This window comes from Mustela nigripes, chromosome 3, assembly GCF_022355385.1.
Source record: "Mustela nigripes isolate SB6536 chromosome 3, MUSNIG.SB6536, whole genome shotgun sequence".
NCBI lineage: Eukaryota > Metazoa > Chordata > Mammalia > Carnivora > Mustelidae > Mustela > Mustela nigripes.
This window is the reverse complement of record NC_081559.1, coordinates 23090660-23099222: the sequence shown is the minus strand read 5'-3', so window position 1 is coordinate 23099222 and position 8563 is coordinate 23090660. Positions and strand designations below refer to the sequence as shown.

The following is an 8563-nucleotide window of genomic DNA, read 5'->3' as shown; positions in this document are numbered from 1 at the left end:
TATCAATTGATGCAGAAATGCCTTTGACAAAGTCCGACCTCAATTTGTGATTAAAAACTTGAGAACAAGAAATCAAGGGGAATGTCCTCAACTTGATTAAAAAACGTATACAAAAACCCACAGCTAACATCTTACTTAATGATGAGAAACTGTAAGTTTTCTTATTAAGATTGGGAAGAAGTCAAGGATGTCCTCTCTCACCACTTCTTAACATTATACCGGAAGACCAGCTAATGTAATAAAACAAGAAAAGGAAATAGAGGGTATACAGTTGGGAATTAAGAAATAAAACTATACTTATTAGCAGATGATATGACTGTCTATAGAAAATCTACATAGAGAGAATCAACAAAAATACTCTTGGAAGCAATAGTGATTATAATGAGGTTTTACATGTTTATAAGATAAACATACAAAAGTCAACTGCTTTCCTATATCCAGCAATGAATAACTGGAATGTGAAACAAAAGACACAATGCCATTTAATTAGTATCCACCAAAATGAAATAGGTATAAATCTAACAAAACACATATAAGATGATATTATGTGTACAAGGAAAACTGCAAAATCCTGGTAAAAAGAAAACTAAGAACTAAATAAAGGGAGAGATATTACATGCTCAGTTGTGTCAAGATGTTAATTTTCCCAACTTGATATATAGATTCAGTGCAATCCCAATGAAAATCCCAGAAAGCATTTTATGGTTATTGACAAAATTATTCTAAACTTTATAGGGAGAGGGGAAAGTTCCAGGATCACCAATACTATGTTGAAGGAAAAGAATGAAGTTAGAGGACTGATGCTATCCAACTTCAGGTAACAAATGGTCCTAGAACAACCAGACATACACATGAGAAAAAAAATGAATCCAGACACAGCCTTTACATCCTTCAGAAGTAATAACTCAAATATTTACTTACCGAACTAAATGTAAAATGCAAAACTAAACCAACCAACCAACCAACCAATCAACAATAAAACAAAACAAACAACAACAACAAAAAACCCCCCAAAAACCCAAAATGAAAAAAAAAGAAAAAAAAAATCCCCTAGAAAATAACACAGGAGAGAATCTAGATAACTTTGGGTATGGTGGAAACTTTTTAGATACAACACAAAAGGCATGATTATTGAAAGAAACAAATGATAAGTTGGACCTCATTAAAATTAAACTTCATTAAAACTTCTGCTGTGCAAAAGACACTCTCAGAATAAGACAAACCACAGGCTAGGAAAAAAATGTCTTTGAAAGGCATATCTCATAAAATACTGCCATCCAAAATATATAGGGAACCATTAAGAGTCGACAATAAGAAAACAAACAATTGATTAATAATGAACAAAAGAAGAGATACCTCACCAAAGAAGAGAGACAGATGACAAATAAGCATATGAAAAGATGCTTAATATCATATGTCATTAGGAAACTGCAGATTGAAACAACAAAATACTACTACATACCTATCAGAATACCAAAACGCTAACACACCAAATGATGGCAAGAATGTGGAGCTACAGGAACTCTCATTCATTGCTGTTGGGAATGCAAAATGGTACAATCACTTTGGAAGACAATTTGGCAGTTTCTTACAAACCTAAACGTACTCTTACCATTTGATCTAGCAACCACATTCTTTGGAGAAGAAAACTTGTATCCACACAAAAACCTGTACATGTATATTTAAAGCTGCTTTATTTGAACTGACCAAACTTGGAAGCAATTAAGATGTCCTTCAGGAGGTGAATAGATAAAAAGTGATACACCCAAACAATGAAATAGTATTCAACACTGAAAAGAAATAAGGTATCAAGCCATGAAAAGACATGAAAATACCCTTAAGTGCATATTTCTAAGTGAAAAAGCATCTTACTTAAATGCTAAGTAAGTAGCATCTGCAAATGCTACTTACTGTACGATTCTATTTTACCATGCTCTAGAGGAGGCAAAGCCGTGAAGACAGTTATAGATAGGTGGTTGCCAGGGGTAGGGCAGGGGAGCAGAGGAATTTTAGGGCAATGTAACTATTTTGTATGATACTATAATGGTGAATATATGTCATTATAATCAAAACCCATAGAGTATACAATCCCAAAAGTGGACCTGAATATAAAAAATGGACTTTGATAATGATGTGTCAATGTAGTTTCAGAAAAGGTAAGAAAAGTACCATCTTGGTGTGGGATGCTGGTTGTGTGGGAGGCTGTGTATGGGAACTCTTTACTTTCCTCTCAGTTTTGCTGTGATTCTAAAGTTTCTCTAAAAAGAAAGTCTATTTTTAAAATTTGTGCTAGGCATTTGATGATTTTGAGAGCAGAGATTATGTTTCAAACAGGAAAAAAAAAAAACCAATCTTGTGCTAGTGAATGAAATGCTTTTCATTTTTCTTTTTTTTTTTTTAAAGAATAAATGTTATGTTGAAGCACAGATGAATTTAATTAAAGAATATGCAAGACAACTTATGGCAAAAGCTTTGGAGATTAAGTTCTATAAATGTATGTAAAAACTAATGGTGATAATGAAGTCTTACTAGAACTGTTTGGGAAAGTTTTACGGATCAACATTTTTACTTTTTTGGGGGGGGGAGAATATGGAGAATACTGATTGAAGTCATACTCAGATAAGTAAGGCTTAACCTTGTGTGTGTGTGTGTGTATTTCTTCATTTAGAGTTCATTTCTGCACAAATGCTAAGAGGAGGATGGGGTGGTGATCTGGCTTTTGTCCTTTCACCAAGAAATGGGGCAGAGTCTCTGGCAAAGAAGAATGTATGAGGCTATTCCCTGGTGAGAGTAAGAAGCCCAAGAAGCCGTCGCCAAGGCAGGGTTGCTGAGGGCAGGTCCGAGTGAGATCGAGAGCAGCTGGCCAGTCCATCCAGCGAGCCGACTATGCTGGGACGTAGCCTACCTAGGTCTAGGTTTGGCTCTCCGGTCCTTGCCTCTAGGTGCTCTGGTTGTCTCTTCGTGCGCCTTTGCCGGGAGAGGAGTGTACGGCGACCCTCAGCTCTGGGTATAGGTAAACGCTCTGTGGGACACGGGTCAAGGTCCATCATCAAGCTTGCTCCTCCAGTATATCAGACTTCACACATGGGTCACTGGAGAATTGCCCACGCTGTAAAGGTGGCTGGGAGGTCACACAGGCGCACCAGTAGTAGCATGGACACTGAGCTAGCATCTGGGGAAAGGGCACCGAAGGCTGGTCCGAGGCACGAGGCTGTGTGTGAGTCCGCGGTGAAGGCCTGATTGCCAGACTCGCATCTGCAGTCCTGGGGCTGCCTCCAGCCTGCGGGGCCTGGATGTCTGTGGGTGGCGCCGTTCCGGATCCATCAGCTCCAGGGGGCTCTGCACGCCCCAGGCATCCCCCACAGGAGCGAGCACAGCTAGGAGAGGCGGTGGTGCGCCCGCGTCCTCGTGCGCACCTTCTCCCCGCCGGGGCGGCCCCGCACGCGGGAAGCGGAAGTGCAGGTGCCGCACAACGAAGCTGCGCCTGCGGGCTTCAGCCCGGGTGGAGGAGCTTGGCCTCCATCACAGGCTCGCCAGATGCTCCTCCGGAAGTCCTGGCCATACCTGGAAGAGCCCCAGAGGCGGGAGCCCGTGCCACCCGCGTCCGGGCCTGCTCGCCCCTCCAGCGCTCCCGCAGCCGTCCTCTGCGTCCTGGGTGCGCACGCCCGCGAGAGGAGGCCGAGAAGCACCAGGTGGCGGGGGAGCAGAGCTGCTGGATCTGGCTGTGGCGCCTGCCCTTGTGCCTCTGGCCCCGCCGGCCGCCCTTCGGCCGTCCCTCCCCCTCGAATCTCGGGTCACCTCGGCCTTGGGCCATGTGGATGAGAGCAGATGGTGCGCGTGCTGTCGGAGCACCGGGCCTTGTGTGCAGCCCACTGGACCGAGTCACTCGCCCAGGACGGCCGCAGACTGGTGGTACGGACACTGCGGGACTTCGCAGGCCCCGGAGAGGCCGCAGTGAATGGGGCCATGGCGGATGGCCTACTTCCTGCTTCTCCTCAGGGCGGGTAGGAAGAGGAGTCAGGGGAAGGGCAGAAGTGCACCTGAAAGAGAGGCAGCGGACGGGCAAGTGTGCCAGGTGGGTCTGGGCACGACGCTGGGGCTGGAGCAGCAAAGAAGGGAGGTGGTGTGCGGTCGGGGACCCAAAGCCCCTGCTCAGCTAGAGCTGACCTTGGCCTAGCACGTGGCGCTTGGAGCAGTGAGACGCCTGTGCTGGCACGGGCTCCACCTGGCGGACGGGAGGGGCAAAACCGCCGAGCGGGCCGGCTCCGCTGAAGTGTCAGTAGGTGTTCTCGTTCCTAGTGCTTTCCAGCACTCCGGGTGTGGCCTGCTGTCCGTCTGCGCTGTTGGGCGCATCCAGTCCACCGCCTGTCTTCGCGTTATCAGTATGCCGCTAAGGGGATCGCCGTTGCATCTGGGGGACCTCTTTGTTTTTGCCTCTGCTTTCTGTATGCATTTCCATCCCTGCTTGAGAATTTCTTCATTGCTGTCTTGGTTCTCCTGGGCCACCTCCTGTACTCGCAGCATTTGGGAACGTCTCCATTGCGGGAGAGATGACTTTCTTAAGGGAACACCGTGGTCGGGGCTGATTGACCGCCAAGATTTCCACGCAGTGACTGGATGAATACTTCGGTCCTGTTCAATACTAGAGGCTCAACTCTCTCTCTCTCTCTTTTTCCTTTTAATTAAACCACTGTTGTCGTTACATTGTAGATTCTTATGCATTTGCAAGAAATTATATAGAAATATTCCTGTGTACCACTCACTCACTTTCCCCCATGGATAACGTCCTGGAAAATTGTAATAGTGTCATAGCCAAAATCTGGACCTTCATATTACAGCTCATTTCCTCAGGACAAGGATCCTTCTGATTGCCTTTTCGTCACTCTATCACCTCCCTCCTGACCCATTCTGCCAGTGTCTGGCAATTACTAAGCTAGTCCCCATTTCCAGAATTCTGCCATTTCAAGAATTTTCTGTAAAAGGAAATTTTACAGTATGGATCTTTGGGGAATTGAATTTTTCCTTCAAAATCATTCTCTGGAAATTCATTCAGAGTGCCTGCTTTGTAAACCCTGACCACCTGTGTTCTGCATTGGGAAGTGAGTTTCCCAGTGGTACAAATGTGTTAATACTCTGTCTCCTTTTGATTTGCTAAACTGTATTTGTGGTATGAGTTGCCACTGTCCGTTTAATCATCCCCCCTGTAAAAGGATGGGGTTGCCTCCTGTTTTTGGCAATTACAAAACATGCTGCTGTGAAGATTCCTGTACCGGTTTTGGCAAGAACCTAGGTTTTTGTGTCTCTGGTAAGTGTAGAATTGTGATTGCTGGGGTTTTGATGGTTGCAAATTTAGTGCTTTATGAAATGGCTAGAATGTTTTCCCTTCTGTACTATTTTACATTCCCACCAGCAGTGTGTGAGTGATCACTTTCCTTCTCTAGGGTCTTCAAAGTCTCTTACTTTCACTACAAACAAAAGTGTGTTTATATTGCTTTAGCAATTTACCTAAAATCAATTGTTTATTCTTACTGAAATCAAATGGAAGTTATTCAGGAGTGAATACCTGAAATTTTTGCTTTATGAAAACAAAATGGTTTATTTGTATATTGCATTTTATTTTAATTTTTTAAATTCTTAATTTCTTTATTTTTAAGATTTTATTTATTTATTTGAGAGAGAGAGAGCATGTGAGAGAGTACATGAGGAGGTGAGGGGCAAGTGGAGAAGCAGACTCCCTGCTGATCAGGAAGCCCCACATGGGGCTCAATCCCAGGACCCTAAAATCATGACCTCAGCCAAAGGCAGATGCTTAACTGCCCTAGTGCCCCACTATATATTGCATTTTAAAGGTAATAACTGAATAATAGAATAAAGTCAATTTAGTATAACTTACATAAGTACCTTCTGTTAATACTCTGTTATTTTATTATAGACATGTTACCCTTTCTCTATGGGAGATTTTCCCACTTTCAGCTTAAAATAAGAAAAGTATTTTTAAACCAATTTATGATGGTATCTTAAAGAGGCCCCATAGTGCATCTTGAAAGCATATGTGTATGGACAGCTAAAGAAGTATTATATTCATTAGGTTATCACTGTAGTTTTTATGTGCCTAAATTTTAATTATAGGAAATTAAAATTTTAATCTAATAAAATTAGAGGAAAGAGATCAATTTCATTTTTTTTCTTAAGGAGATTACTTTTTTTGCAAAGATAAAGAGCTTGACTTTTTCTTCAGAGCACAAGTGATATACTGTTATTCAGAGCACAACTAAAATAAATACTCTCTCAGTTAAGTTTTTAAGAAGAGTTTTCATCTACTTGTTTGTTTATTCACATTGATTTAAAAAAAATCCGTTAACTGACAGATTTGCATTTCTTTTGTGTTGTATAAATACAACTTTGAAAGACATTGCTTTGTATTATAGTCCCTATTTTAATTGCAGAAACATATCAATTTAGGACCCGTGAATGTTAAGCAGATAGAAAAGATGTGAACATTTATTTTATTTACCTTATTTTTTTAGTAATAGCAATTTATCAACTATTTTTGTTTCTGATACCTAAAGTTCCTTATCAATAATATAAAAATCTGCACCATGTTCAATTTAAAATAGTATGCCATCATATGAGCTTATTTTATAATATTTTTCTTTTTTAGTATTCTTTAAAATCACAAATATAGTAGATGACCTAAAGAACTTTTAAATAGAGAAGTATAAATAAATAGTCAAAGTCTTTACTCCTACTTATTCTTAAGAATTAGATGTATATCCACTGAGACCTCTTTTTAGATCTTTACAAACTGTTTTTCAATATGTGTATACTCATACATTTTGTTACATTTAATTCGTCATTCCTCATATTATCTTTTTTTTTTTTTTAAAGATTTTGTTTATTTATTTATTTGTCAGAGAGAGAGAGAGAACACAAGCAGGTGGAGTGGCAGGCAGAGGCAGAGAGAGAAGCAGGCTCCCCGCTGAGCAAGGAGCCCCATGTGGGACTCCTGATCCCAGGACCCTTCGACCCAAGTCGAAGGCAGTGGCTTAACCAACTGAGCCACCCCAGGTGTCCCAATATTATCTTTTTTTTTTTAGTAAATACTTCCATCAATTTATTTTCTGTATTCCTTAAAAACAAAACAAGACAAAAATCACAAGTGTATACCAATGCTTTAAAATATACACTGAAAGAAAGCCAACTCTCATTCATGTTGAAAGTTGGTCCATGTTTTCTTTACTTCTGTTTGCTAAATGATCTTCAATAATTTCTGCAAAGAGATTCCTCTTCAACAGATTATATGCAAGAGGTGAAAGTTGGCCAGCAACTTTATGAAAATAGTGTGAGCCATGACAAAAGAGATCCATTCCCAGCTCAAACCCCATACCATATTCACATTCATCATTAGCAAACTGCACAAAAGTCGTCATTTCCTGAATGGGAGCAAAAACTTTTAATCAGTCTGTCCTCATCACTTGGCGCCTCAACAGTTGTCTTGCAAATTCTCTTGAGGTTGGCATCTATTTCAGGGAGCTCTCCGTATCCAACATCATTTTTATCTACTGGGACAACCATGCCTGCACCGTGAAAGGTCTTTGTCATGACTTTCTTATCTCTTTGTTTCATCTTTATGGTTCTGTGTTTCAGTGAGGACCCAAGTTCTCTGGCAGCTTCTGTGAGTTATTCATATATGTTTTTCAAGATTCTAGTTTTCTTTTTATCTGTTTTCTTTCTCATCAGAAACAATTTGCGGCAAACACATTATCTCCGTTTTGAACAATTGTGCAGTTTTTCATTGCTTCATTTGTACCAACATACACAGGAAGTTCATCAGGAGAATCCCTGAAATACCCCATGTGGAATTGAGCTTTATTATCTCCAGTAACAATGGTCTGGAACTCAGGAGGATCATAGTAAAATCTCCAGTGAAGGTTAAAATTCAGGTTTGCTGATTTTTTCTTCATTTTACATTTTCCGGCAAGGATATCATAAGGACCCATTAATCAAAGTCCAAGGCTTGTAGAAAGTGAATCAGATGGGTTTTCAGGATCAAGTTCTTCACAGAATTTCCAGAAGTGATAGAAATCTTTGGGCAGAAAAAGCTTATAATGATTTTCTACTTTTCAAAGGTCACTGGAGACATCAGCTTCACAGGATTTACTTTGCTTCACATCAACTGTTTCCCACACTGCTGCCCCTCCCTTCCCGGCCTGTGTTTCCCGCCAAAGCTGGCCATTCTGTAGCTGCAGCACCAGCAGAATCCCTCATATTATCTTGTAACTAACATTTTCATGTAACCTTATATGACAAACAATGACCTTGGATCAAGTTCCTTCAAAAACAGCGTAGTCTGTAAGGCTGATGTGCTTCCTTGTCCCGTTATGACATTTTTATAGGGAGGTAAAGAGAAACTCAGACTCAAGTCCGTCCCAAGGAGTGAGGAAAAGAGGACTTTTTTCTTGTCTTGTACCCTCCTGCATTTCTCTGTCACTGGTTAGAATTTGTCTCATAGAGCTTTAACTCCTCTGTAACTGGGTTGGGTTATCTAGATCTGTAGCTACTG

General features: G+C 41.2%; 1 pseudogene; it reads right to left on the bottom strand.

Moving 5' to 3' along the window:
* Positions 1–7208: 7208 nt before the first annotated feature.
* Positions 7209–8236, bottom strand: LOC132014437 (histone PARylation factor 1-like; annotated as a pseudogene).
* Positions 8237–8563: the final 327 nt, after the last annotated feature.